The sequence below is a fragment of the Castor canadensis genome, chromosome 18 (assembly GCF_047511655.1).
Source record: "Castor canadensis chromosome 18, mCasCan1.hap1v2, whole genome shotgun sequence".
NCBI lineage: Eukaryota > Metazoa > Chordata > Mammalia > Rodentia > Castoridae > Castor > Castor canadensis.
In genome coordinates, this window is record NC_133403.1 from 36,556,725 (window position 1) to 36,570,298 (window position 13,574).

General features: G+C 47.0%; 1 protein-coding gene across 3 annotated transcripts in view; it reads left to right on the plus strand.

The window, feature by feature from the left end:
- Positions 1 to 13,574, plus strand: part of Tbx5 (T-box transcription factor 5) — a 49,904-nt gene that overhangs the window by 23,279 nt on the left and 13,051 nt on the right. The gene's annotated exons all lie outside the window — the stretch shown is intronic.

Sequence of the window (13,574 nt, forward strand, 5' to 3'; positions counted from 1 at the left end):
TGGCTAGAATGACACTGAGTTCTAAGGAAGGAATAAAAGAGGGGAGAAGGAGGGAAAGAAGGAAGAAAGGAAGGAAGGAGATAGGGAGGGAGGGAAGGAAGGAAAGAGAAGGAAGGAAGGAAGAAAGGAGGGAGGGAAGGAAGGAGGGAAGGAGGGAAGGAAGTGTGGAAGGAAGGAAGGAAGGAAGTGTGGAAGGAAGGATGGAAGGAAGGGTGGAAGGAAGGAAGGAAGGAAGGAAGGGTGGAAGGAAGGAAGGAAGGAAGGAAGGAAGGAAGGAAGGGTGGAAGGAAGGAAGGAAGGAAGGTTGGCTGCCTGGTAGATTGGTTAACTCAAGGCTGAATAAAGGGGAAATATTAATCAGGTAGCGGCCAATCTGGTGGTAAGATTTGGTAAACACTGTCCATATAATACACAAACAACAGGAATTCAGGAAATACACATACAAGCTCACCCCCCTAGGAAAGGTTTGGGAACTCTGCTGTTGGAAGTTATTTAGAGTCTTGGTTTTCCTAGATCCTTTATTTCTTTAGACTTTGCTTACATCTCTAAGATGTATTTAGAAACTTGTGCACTTCCTAGCAGTCAGAGGGCCTGGGGTTGGGACTGAGGCCAGACTTACAGAGAGGTGTGAGAATTGACCTCACAGAGAGACTGGGATTTTTTTTTTAAGTGGAATTTGAACTCAGGGCTTCTTGCTTGCAAAGCAGGTGTTCTACCACTTGAGCCATGCCTCCAGTCCCTTTTGCTCTGGTTATTTTTGTTGATGGGGTTTTGAAAACTATTTGCTTTGGGCTGGCCTTGAACCACAATCCTCCTGATCTCAGCCTCCCAAATAGCTAGAATTACAGGCATGAACCACCAGCACCCAGCCAAGACTAGAATTTGAAGCTGCTGGGAAGGAGGCTTTGGGTGGGGCAGAGAAGCAGTAGATAGAGTCCAGAGCAGGGGTCAGATCTCTGAAAGGCAGCTGGAGAACTGCAGTGGTAGGATTCACACTGTGGGGAAGAGAGATGCTTCCAGAAGCCTGGAATGCTAGCAGTAAGGGATGGCAGGGGAAAACATCCAGTCCAACCTCCTCCTTTTGCAGAAGGGGAAAATGAGGCCCAGAACTCATTCATTTTTTTCAGGTTTTGATTTGTTGAATTGTTTATCCAACTAACACATTTATTAAGTACTTGCTGTATGCCAGGCACTAGGGATGCAAAGATGAATCAACATATAGAGGAGCAGAGTGGAAAGGAGACATTGGAGTTGGGGACCTCTGAGTAGTTCTGGGGCTCCCCCACTCCACGGAGTATGTGTTTCCTCGTCCATAACATGGGGGATAATTGTAGAGCCATTGCCAGGACACAAGGTGATCTGTGTGTACTGTGTGAGTAAGCTTCCCATTACTGCAACAAAATATCTGAGACAGCCAACTTAAAAAGAGGAAAGTTTGTTTTGACTCATGCTTTCAAGTTTTCAGTCTGTGACCAACTGGTCACATGGCTTTGGGCCTGTAGTGAGGCAGCATATCAAGATAGGAGGGTGTGGCAGAGGAAGCAGGGAAGCCAGGATAGAGAGAGGAAGGAGCTGAGTTCCCCAGTAACCCCTCCCAGGGCACCTCCAGTGACCTAACTTCCACCAGACCCCCCCACCCCCACTTTTTTTTTTTTTTTTTGCAGTACTGGGGTTTGAACTCAGGGCCTTGAGCTTGTTAGGCAAGCTCTCTGCCTCTTGAGCCATGCCCCCAACACTTTTGCTTTTAGTTTGGTTTTCAGATAGCATCCCATACTTTTGACTGGGCTGGTCTCAAACCATTATTCACCTACTTCCATCTTCCAAGTAGCTGGGATTACAGCATGCCCTTGCTGCACCCAGCAAGGCCCTACCTCTGAGAGGTTCCAGCACCTCCCAGTAGTACCATGGGTTGGGAACCAAGCCTTCAATGCCTGGGCCTTTGGAGGAGCATGTATGGACTACCACTGCTGTGTAACAAACAATTCCCAAACCAAACATGGAGTGGCTGAGAGGCCCTAGCCTCAACCTGTCCCAGTTGCTCTCTGTGGGTGACACTAGCCCCAAGCTAGCCAGTGCGGTGCCTTGGGGTACCCCAGCTTTCCCCTCAATGCCTCTGCAGCCTATGAAAGAGGCAAGGAGGTACAAGCAACCAAAGTTCTTCCGTAAAGAGTTCCAAGGCTCTCAAAGTCCCCAGGTGTCATACAGTGACAGTCTGCCTTGCAAACACTCGAAAAGACCAGGCGCTGCTAAGTCCCACTGTGTGCACGGTGAGCAAAAAGTGCCAGGAAGCGCTTGGATTTACTCACAATTCATAGTATTTGCTGATGGGGCTTTCACAGCCCACAACTGGAGGGAGGACAAAGCCAGACGTCCACCTGTGCGACCCTCATGTAATGTTGGCTTTAGCTGACACTTCGGTTGGCTCTCCCCCTGGAGTGTCTGCAGGCTGCCTTTCCAGCCTGGTGGACTCAGGGAACTCCGACTTCTTCATGGTGGCGGGAGCCAAATATCCTTTGCCGCCTTTGCCTTGGAAGTCACATGGTGTCACTTCCACTGCATTCTATGAATGGAGCGTGACTCACTCAGGTCATGCTCGTTCAAGGAGGGTCAAAGAACATGCCTGTGTGTTTTGTTGCAGTCCTGGGGTTTGAACTCAGGGCTTTCTGGTTGCTAGCAGATGCTGTACCACTTTAAGCCACGCTCTTGCTTTTTAGCGTGTTTTTAGGTAGGGTCTCATGCTACCTTTGCACATACTGGCCTTGGACTGTGGTCCTCCTACCTCCATCTCCCATGTAGCTGGGATTACAGGTGTGCATACCTATGCCCTGCAGTGCCAATGTGTCTTAAAATTGCCCAGCATACACAGAAGCACACAGTATGGAGCCTGATACAAATGGCATGATGTACGTCCTGGTAAGGCCAGACGTCAGGTTGACCTGCCATGGTCACACAGCTGCTTAAGATGCAGAGCTGGACTTTGAGCTTTCTTTCTTCCAGTGGAGAGGACACCATTTCCATTATGTGGGGTGCAGGGGCGTATGGGGAGTGCTTTGATCCCAGTAACAGCAAGCCCACCCTGGCACTGGAACAAGCAACAGCAAATCACTTCCGCTTAGTACCTCTTGCTTTCTCGCACAGATTGGCCGTGAATGACCCTGGCCTTTTCACTATAAGGTGTCCATGGCATGACCATTGTTTGTCCAAAAACCTTGGGGCCAGAAGCCTTTCAGGTTTTGGAGTTTTTGTTTGGATTTGGGAGCATTTGTACATGCATAATGAGATATTTCAGGGATAGGACCCAAGCTTGCACAAGACATAAATTACTTACATTTCTAACACCTCATACACATAAGTCAAAGGAAATTTTATGCAGTATTTTTTACTGTACCTGTGGGTTTTTTGGTTTTGTTTGTTTTTTTCCTTTGCGATGCTGGGGTTGGAACCCAGCGTCCAGCACTTGCTAAAGTGTTCTGTCACTGAGCGCTATCCCCAGCCATTTTGACTGCAACCTATGACATGAGTCAGGGGTGGAATTTTCCTCGCCTGACATCACATTGGTGTTCAAAATGTTTTGAATCTTGGAGCATTTTGGGTGTTTGGCTTAGGGATGCTCAATTTGTATTTTCAGAGCATTATCAGGTTTGGTAAACCATGGCTCTGTCACCCTTGGGGGCTCCAATGGCCTCAGAGGTCTTCATGGAAAGAATGAAGCTGTCTGTACCTCCTTATTATTACTATTTTTTTTTTACTGGTGCTGGGGTTTGAACTCAGGGCGTTGTGGTTGCTAGGCAGGTGCCCTACCACTTGAGCCACTCCTCCAGTCCCTCCCTTGCCTTTTTAGTGGAATGCTGATGCATCAGGGAAAGTGCTCCTCAAAGCTGAAGTTCTTGGGTTTTGAGCCATCCAACCAGACAGTGGATTGGAAAGTTTGGGGTCCAGGGCTTCTTCATGAGACCTAAGTACCCCGCTACTACTCAGCCCCAGATGCTGACACAGAAGGGACTCTGCCCAGCCACTCTGAAATCCTGAAATCTGACCATGGTCATCCACATCTGTGGGACCCTACGTCACCCTTCCACCTTGCTCCTCTAGGGTGGAGCCTCTTAAGTCTGAATGTAAGACCTTTCCTCAAACCGATTAAAACAAGCAACCTCTTGAAAATTTCACAATGTATAAATAGAAAACAAAATTCAAAAAAATCCAAGGAACTTATGGGTTTGTTACTTCTCAAAGGATGGAATCCTTCCACGCGAGTGTTCCCTCCTCTTTCCCTTCCTTCCTGACTTTCAATTAATTTTCAACTCCTGACCACAAATGGTCATTTTTCACACGGAAGGCTTAGCGCTCTTGTGTTCTCAGGCTTGTGGTCAAGGGCAATCTGAGTGCCCAATTAATGAGAAGCAATTTCCAAGAGAGCATTCTGTGGATGGTATTAGCCCCTGCCCCCATTTCTGTAATTCTGCCTGGCCACGTGGCTTCCTCCAGGCAAGTGGGCATTTGTAGGAAACAAGAGAAAGTTTGTGCTTTGGAAGTCCTGCCAGCATCTGGGAAGTTGTAAAACTGAGGTTTGTCTGAAGGGACTCCATCTTGTATCACAGTTGTTTGTCAGGACCTGGACGCTCAGAAAAACTCTCCCTCCCCCATCTGCTGTAACATTGGTCCTTTCCTTCCTCTCACCCGTGAAAAGCAAGCAGGCTTTTCGGTGCTGTGAACAACTCACTCACTCATCCACATTTTCTATCTTTAGTGAGGTATAACTGAAAAAACTTATAATCAAGTTAATTAACACATGCATCATCTCACCTGGTTAGCCATTTTCTTCTTTTCTCTTTTTCTTTCTTCCCTTTCCTTCCCTTCCCTCCCCTTCCCTTTTCTCCTCTCCCCTACTCTTCCCTTCCCTCCCCTTCCCTTTTCTCCTCTCCCCTACTCTTCCCTTCCCTCCCCTTCCCTTTTCTCCTCTCCCCTACTCTTCCCTTCCCTCTCATTCCTCTTCTTCCCTCCTCTTTTCTCCTTTCTTCTCCTCTCCTCTCATCCCCTCTCCTCTTCTCACTCCTCCTGTCCTCTCCCCTCCTGTTCTTTTCTCTCCTTGTCTTCTCTTCTGGTGAGAACACTTGAGATCTCAAATTAGCAAATTTCAAGTGTACAATACGGTAGCATCACCTGTAGTCACAGGCTGTACAGTCGATCTCCATAACTTACTCTTCTTCGCACCGCTGACTAACGTCTCCCCACTTCCCTCTTCCCCCTGCCCCTGGAAGCCCCCATCCTCCTTTTTCCTCCTGGAGTCTGACTTTCAGATTCCACATGGGAGAGAGGTCATGCACGTTTATCTTTCTGTGTCTGGCTTATTTCACTTAACAGAGTCTTCCAGGTTTGCTCACGTCCTCTCAAACGAGAGAATATCTTTCTTTGTTGAAGGCTGAATAGTATTCTGCTACACATGTACACTACATTTTCTTGACCTTCTCATCCATTGACGGACATTAAGGTTGGCTGTGTTTCTTGGCTGTTGTGAATAGAGCTGCCGTGAACGTGGGGTGTGATGTCTCTTTAGCACACTGGTTCCATTTCCCTTGGATCTTTTTCCCCCGCACAGAGATTCTGCCTCATACAGCAGTTCTAGCTGTGTTTCTTTCTTTCTTTCTTTTTTTTTTTGGCAGCACTGGGGTTTGAACTCAGGGCTTCATAGTTGCTAGGCAGGGCACTTTACCACTTAGGCCACTCTGCCAGCCTAGCTGTGTTTCTTAAAGAACTGCTACTGTGTTTTCCAAAATAGCTGTGCTCAAACACAGCTATTCCCACCCACAGTGTGCAAAGGCTGCCTTTTCTCAACACCCTTGCCAACATCTTGTGTCATTTTGACTGTAGCCATCTGCCGTCCTAACAGCCATGAGGTGATAGCCCCGAGTGGGCTTGAGTTGTGCTTCTCTGATGACCAGTGACCTTGACCATTTTTCATACACCTGTTAATTATTTGTATGTCTTTTTTTTTTTTTGGTGGTACTAGGGTTTGAACTCAGGGTTTCATACTTGCTAGGCAGGTGCTTGACCACTTAAGCCACTCCTCCAGCCCTTACTTTTTTGTGATGTGGGGATTGAACCCAGGGCCTTGGGTGTGCAAAGCAGGTGCTCTACCACTGAGCCACTTCCCCAGTCCTGTATGTCTTCTTTTGAGAATGTTAAGTCCTTTTCCAGTTTTAATTTTCATGTATTTTATGGTGCTGGAATAGAACCCAGAATGTGTAGCTAAGCATATATTCTATCAGGAGCCACACTTCAGCCCACCCACTGTAAAAACTGGATCTTAATTATTATTATTAGTATTGCTCATCTGTGTTTGAGTAGCATTTCCCAAATTTACCTGAGGAACCCCTAGGAAGGTGGATTTCCACGTCTTTCCGAAGTGCTGAGTCAGAGCCTCTGGGATGAGGCAGAAGTCATCTGTGACAGTGCTGTCCCATGCCTGATGGAGGTGTCCCCTGCTCACCCTTGGGTAATTCCTTGGCCCTAGGCAATGAGCAAGCAGGTGGACACATGACCTTATTTCCCAGAAATCAAGTCCCTGTGTGGACTATTTTATAGAAAAGACAACCTGTTTCTCTAGTTAGTGCTTGACTTGGCTAAAGGTTAAAGCCACCTCTCCAGTGGTTTATTGTGGAACACTCAAGCTATACAGAACACATGGAGGAATTATGCAGCAAACATCTGTATACACATGCCTCAGATTCTATAGCCAACATTTTGCCAAATAGTTGCTCTGATCACTTATGAATCCATCCATCCATCCATTCATCCATCCATCCACCTGTCCACCACCCACCCATCCATACATCCATACATCCATCCATCTATCCACCACCCACCCATCCATACATCCATCCACCCACCCTTTGTGTTTTTCCTGATGTTTTTCCAAGTCACTGACATGGATTAAGTAAATTCAGTATGTACACCCTTACCTAGGATTCGATTTTTGTTCATAAATCTTAAGCACACCTTTTGCTTTTGGACAATGCATGTGCATGTGAAACTCAACCCCTATCAAAATCTAGAATATTCCATCAGCTCTGACCTTTTTTTCCCTCTACACATTGGTTTTGTCTGTTACAGAATTTTACAGTTTGGAGTTGTACAGTGTGTTTTCTTTCGTGGGAGGCTTGCTTTCTTTTTTTTCTCCGGGGAAGATTTTAAAACTCCAAAATATCCAGGCTGTGCCCAAAGCACTGACATCAGACTCTTTGGGATGAGCTTAGGCATCAGTGTTTTTTTTAATTTTCCAGGTGATTATAGTCTGCGGCCAAGTTTGAAACACCCTCCTAACCATTTCCACACCTCTGCCCTTCACTACTGTAAATCCTGTCTTCCAGCTATGCCACCCTGGTAGTTAAAATTCTATTTTCCTAGACACCCATTCCCCTGTGATTTCAGGTTATTTTGAGGGGAGCAGTAGACCTTTATATTAGCATGGAGAACCATTGGTATTCATTCAGAAGTGGCTGTTTTGGGTGCCTCGGCCAAGATTATCATTGAACTAGGAAGTCCTTGAGTACTTCTGCATGATCCCTTAAATCCTCCCTCCACCCCAGAACAAAGGAAGTCTTAAGACAAATCCCCCAATACAAGGGAATGTTAATAAATTCAGGCCTTTCCAGTCTTGCCACTTTCAGAAAACCCCTCTCCACCTCTGTTGGGTCAGTACTGGATGCCTGGCAAGACTGATAAACCATTACCTACCCTGAGATCACCAAGAGTTTAGCTCTGATTAACCTTTACATCTGTAGTTTTTTTAACTAAACTTTTTTTTTGGTGGGATTTGAACTCAAGGCCTCATGCTTGCTAGGTAGGCGCTCTACCACTTAAGCCACTCCTCCAGCCCTCTTTTATGTTGGGTATTCTTCAAGATAGGGTCTCACAAACTATTTCTCTGGGTTGGCTTTGAACTGTGCTCCTTCTCATCTCTGCCTCCTGAATAGCTAGGATTACAGGTGTGAGCCACTGACACCTGGCTTATTTATTTAGGTGGTACTGGTCTTGAACTTGGGACTTTGGGCTCCCTAGACAGGTGGTCTACCACTTGAGCCACACCCCCAGCCCAGCAGGCCCTTTTTGAGTAGCCAGTGCAAGTATTGACCTTCCTAAAACCTTGGCAAGCTCTTGGGCTGGGCGTGGTGGCTTAAGCCTGTAATCCCAGCTACTCTGGAGATGGATATCAAGAGGACCTTGGTTCAAGGCCAACCCAGGCAAAAAGTAAGCAAGACAAAAAGAGCTAGGCATGGTAGTGTGTGCCTGTCATCCCAGCTACGTGGGATGCTACTCCCATTTTACAGAGAGAGACTGAAGCTTGGAGAGAAGGGAATCCAGCCAGACGGTGGCTACGTTTGAGCCTGGGACTTAAGTAAGGGACATCCGCACGGTCTGCACTTGAAGCCAGCACCCTGATATTATATTCTGTAGAGATGTATTTATTTACTTATGTTTTTGGTGGGACTGGGGTTTGAACCCAGGGCTTCACACTTGCAAAGCAGGCGCTCCACCCGCTTGAGCCACACCCCCAGTCCATTTTCTCTCTGGTTATTTTGGTAATGGGGATCTCCTGAACTATTTGCCTCAGCTGGCCTTGAACCTTGATCCTCCCCATCTCAGTCTCCCAAGTAGCTGGGATTACAGGCGTGAGCCACCAGGGGCCTGGTTCACTAGAGATTTAACAACAGAACTCCAAAGCCTGAAACCCAAGTTGTCCCAGGTGTTGAGAGAGGTGACTTATAGTTTCTTGGCAGTCTGACTTCTTTGTGCCTCCCTGTGCTCACCGAGGAGTTGGTACCTGGTCTTTCTTCCTTTTGGTGGTGTGGACTAAGTAATAAAATGATTGAAACACACTTTGAGGATCCAAAAGAGAAAGTGACTATTATTTGCACTGGGCTAAATCACACCTGGGCTGCACTCTCCCGTCACTGCCACGTCCAGTGTGTTAGATTACAATAGCTTCTCCCAGTGTGTCAGAAAGTTAATGCTTTGGGCCAGGTGCTGATGCTCACATCTGTAATCCCAGCTACTCAGGAGGCAGAGATCAGGAGGATTTCAGTTCAAAGCCAGCCTGGACAAATAGTCTGTGAAACCCTATCTTGAAAAAAACCCTGCACAAAAAAGGTCTGGTGGAGTGGCTCACGGTGTAGACCCTGAGTTCAAGCCCCAGTACCATACACACAGAAAAAGAAAGTCAATGCTTTAGGATGCTTCCCAGGGCTTGTGTGGCCCCCTTCTTAATTTTAATCACAAATTAAAGTGCTAGTGAGAAGAGGAATCGCTTCATAAGAAGAGCAATTTTACAGTCCTTATGCTCACCCCAGGGCACTGCTTTGGTCGTTTGAAAATTGTTGCCAGAAATTGGGTAAGCATTACCCAGAGAAAACAAAACAAAACAAAAACCGCCCCCAACAGACCAGCCCCTCTGCCACCTGCTCCCTGAAAGAGCAATTCAGTCGGCTGCAGTGGAAAAAACGTTCTCTGGGCGGTGGGGGTGGGAGAGGGTCGTTAGCCGCTCACAAACTGAGGATGCAGTTTGGCATGGCTTTCACTATTCCCTTGTAACATTTTACAACCCAGACCTGGCGACAATGGCGTCATTCACTGTACTCACTCACGTGGAACAGAATGTGAGGGGACCCGAGCCAGGGAGAGGCTGCTCTGCAGAGTCTGGTACCCAGGGACCCTGGACTCCAGCTACCAACCACCTGGAGATTCTACCCAGTGCGTGTGCATGGGATGCGGGTGTGGCTGACTGGTACAGCAGAGAGCAGTGGGATTTGGCACTTGGAACACTGAGGGTGCACAAAGCAGCAGGATGGATCTTGACGTTGACTGGGTGTAGCCAGCCTCCAACCCTCTTATCGCCCCCAGTCTTTATATAACAGGATGGTTCTGTTTGCCAAACAGCCGGGGGGCAGGCAATGCCTCTTTGGTATCCAGGATCAGCTAGTTAAGGGCTTTGGAATAGGACTGACCCTGATGAAGTCTAGCTTTACCTTTCCCTTGGTTAGCTGAGTGATCTACAGTAAGTTGCTTAACCTCTCTGATTTTGAACCTTCCTTATCTCTGTAGTAAGTCTGAGCACACGCCTGGAGGGAGGTTCTTTGCGGGTGGAAGGAGGAAGGTCAGTGAGTACAGTGGCTGTGACATGAAGAAGCACTTCAGGAACAAAACAGAGAAGGAGGAGGAGGAGGACGGCCATAATGACTGACAATGAGAACTAGCTTCTTTGATTGTTGGCATTCCCAGACACACAGAGTTCAGTCTTGGGGTTTGAACTCAGGGCCTATACCTTGAGCCACTCCACCAGCCTATTTTTTGTGATGGATTTTTTTCAAGATTCTTGCAAACTATTTGCCAGGACTGGCTTTGAACCGTGATCCTCCTGATCTCTGCCTCCTGAGTAGCTAGGATTACAGGCGGGAGCCACCAGCGCCCAGCTTGCTCTGGCTTCTTTATTGATACTCTGAGTCGTTATAGGACATTCTACCATAGTGACAGTGATGCCATCCCTCTGATTGGTCTGACAGGTTCATTGGTGAGCCAGTGACAGTCACCCCACGGCCGTCCCATTCTCGTGATGCGCCTGCACACCTTCCATATGTGCATTTTGACACCTGTCAGATGGCTTGGTGCATGGTACTGAGGATAGGAAGGCTGTTCTGGGTAGAAGATGGCAGGGACGGTGTTTGGAGCTCCCTGGCTGCCAGGGACTGGTGGTTACTGGGATAAAATCGCTTTCTACTTCCATGACTGTTTATAATCAAAAGCAGGGCTTGGCCTTTTCCAATGAGTAATTTTGCAATTTGGCCATGGCTGCTTGGAGAATTCCACGGAACCCATTCATACATTCTCTTGTAAATTCCCTCAGCCAACATTTTTTGGGGGTTATTTTCTTTAATTAAAAAAAAATAACCATCCCCATTAAAAACATAAAACCCAAAGAGATTTCTCTCTTCCTCTTGGAGTTCTGACAGCCCAGTTCTTGACCTCAGTGGACCCAAACAGAATTACCAGTGAGATTTGACAATTTTTCTAGTGTTTTATTATGATTTTAATTTTTTTTCTTCTTCTTCTTCTTCTTTTTTTTTTTTTCCATTACGTAGCTTGAACCGCAAAGCCAGAGCTATAAAGCCAATTCCATTCCTTTCAGCCTTCTGGCCCCAGGGGGAGGCTCAGGATGGCTCCAGCATGGGTCTGGGATGGCATATGACCTGTGGACGCCTAGCTAGGGGACCCCTGGGTGTCGTGAGCATGTCTGAAATCTCATGGAAACCTGGCAGACACTGTATGTCCCCTGTCTGGCCACTCTGACATGCTTATATATGGCAAACAAAGGCAGAGCACAGAGTGGGGGTGGTCACACCCCTGCAGGGCAGGAGAGGGAGTCTTTTTTCCCTTCTTCTTAGCATATAGTCATTGTACAGGGGGATACCTTGTGGTATTTATATCTGTGCTTACAATATAGCTTCGATTTACCCCCTCCATCTTTCTCCCTCTTCCCCCTTACCTCCTAGTTAGAACAATTTCAACAGCTTTCATTCTTCTGTTCTCGTATATGAATATAAAAGACTTCCACCATATTCACCCTCATTCCCCCTTTCCTTGTGTCCACCTCCCCTCCCACTGGTGCCCACCCTCGACAAAGACCTGTTTTACCCTCCTGTCGAGAAGGGAGTCTTGAACCTCAACCTTTGCTTTAAAAATTGCAAAAAGCACCACTGGGTATGGTGGTGTAATCCTGGTCTATAATCCCAGCTACTCAGGAGCAGAGGCAGGAAGGAAGATCACAAATTCGAGGCCAGCATGGGTCAAATTAGCAAGACCCAAAGTAAATATAAAAGAACTGGAGGCATGGCTGAAGTGGTAGAGGGCTTGCCTAGCATACACGACGCCCTGAGTTCACCCCTCAGTATTGAAAAAACATGACAGAATGAGGACACTGTACAGGAGTCATTAGGAAACAGGGGGCTAGAATTTTCTGTGTGTCTTTTACAAGCCTTGGGACCATGGACAAATTGTCTCCTGTCTTTGGGTCTCACTTTCCCAATCTGTAAAATGGGAAAAAAAACAATAGGAACTTCATAGGGTCCCAGAGAGGATGCAAGGGGCCCTCCGGTGCCCTTCATAATGTTCCAGCAGGAGCTCTTTGTCAGGTGTGGTGTTACTTTTAACAGTAAGCACTTCTTTGTAATGCAGTAGAAGAACCAAGTTAGTGCCACTGCCCACAGGTCCACAGGTATCTGTGCTTATATGGTGGCTAAACTTATTTGAATAAAAAACTATTTGAAAAAAATGTAAGAAGGGGTTTCCTGGTACACATTCCTTCTGGAGCAGGGTTTTTTTGTTTTTTTGTTTTTTTTCTTTTTGTGCAGTACTGGGTTTGAACTCAGGGCCTATACCTTCAGCCACTGCACCAGTCCTGTTTTTGGGATGGGCTTTTTCAAGAACTATTTGCCCAGGTTGGCTTTGAATCTCGATCCTCCTGATCTCTGCCTTGTGCAGAGTTAGGATTACAGGCACGAGCCACTGGTGTCTTTTTTTTTTTTAAATTAGTTTTTTGCTTTTAATTGACACATAATACTGATACAAATTTATAGGGTCCAATATAATATATTTCAGAATAAGTAGACGAGTCAGAAGGTTCCTTGGCCTCTTTTGTCTTTAAGCTGTCCCTTCCTCCTTTCTCCTCTGCAGCCCCCACCCATCTGGCTCCCTTTGGGGTCCCTGGTGCCACTCAGCATCCCTTCTGGAAGAGGTTTTTAGTAAGGTTTATGAGGCCAACAGTGGGAACGCCTAGTCAGAAGCTGGAGATGAGGCACTGCAGAGACCACCATGACAATGCCTGGGGCCATCGTTGAGCATTTTGGGGGGTGACAGGCTGCCACCAGATTGTCATCATGCACAGGTGGCTGTGTGGGCAGTGAGGCTCAGCGTGGTTATGACTCAGAAGGGCTCCAGTCCAGTTGGGAGCTGGCGGAGAGGCTCAAGTGGTAGAGTGCCTGCCTAGCAAGCTCAAGGCCCTGAGTTCAGGTCCCATTGTGGCCAAAACACAGAAAAAAAGAAAGTCAGTAGGTGATACAGGACGTGAATATCTTCTGATTATCATATTATTGTTGTACTGGGGGTACAATGTGACATTTACCAAAGTTCTTACAATATGTCATAGTTGAATTCACCCCTCCATGATTGTTCTTTACTCTCCCTCCCCATTCCTGGAATAGTTTCAGCAGGTCTCATTGTTCCATTTGCACACATGAGTGCATAATATTCCACCATATTCACCTCCTACACCCTTTCCTCATATCCTCTGCCCCCACAATGGTGCCAGCGCCACACAGGACCTGTTTTACCTTAGACAGGATGAGGACATGAGCCTTGGCTCTGCCTCGTTTTAGGTCTCATGCTGTTTTCTGCCTGCTGTGTCCTTCTGTCCCTTCCTCTCTTTCCCTCCCTTCTCTCTCTCCCTGGATTCTCTGTCCCTAAAGCACGATGGTGACAGTCACTGGGTACTTTTCTAAGTCTTCTCTCCACAGCCCTGGGAACTG